Source organism: Leptonychotes weddellii, chromosome 2 (genome assembly GCF_054177405.1).
Source record: "Leptonychotes weddellii isolate Sample4059 chromosome 2, ASM5417740v2, whole genome shotgun sequence".
Lineage (NCBI taxonomy): Eukaryota > Metazoa > Chordata > Mammalia > Carnivora > Phocidae > Leptonychotes > Leptonychotes weddellii.
The window spans coordinates 11,982,200-11,982,485 of NC_138370.1; positions in this window are offsets into that span (position 1 = coordinate 11,982,200).

Sequence of the window (286 nt, forward strand, 5' to 3'; positions counted from 1 at the left end):
AATTGTATGTTGAATTGGATTGAGATATCTAAATGTCAATATCTCATGCATTCATTAATACAATTATTTGTATTACCTCTATGGTTCTTTGCACATTTAGTCTTCTATTGCTTCTAAAGCTGTAGCCTTTCTGTTCTTAGAAGATCTCTTACAGTAAAGAAGACATTTTAGCAAAATGTGCCTTTTGGGGGGACTAGCCTTTCCTAATTTTTAAAAAATGTCACTGACCATTAGCTAATTGTCTTACAGATAGAACTAAATTTTGATCAGTGTAAATAAAAGTTCC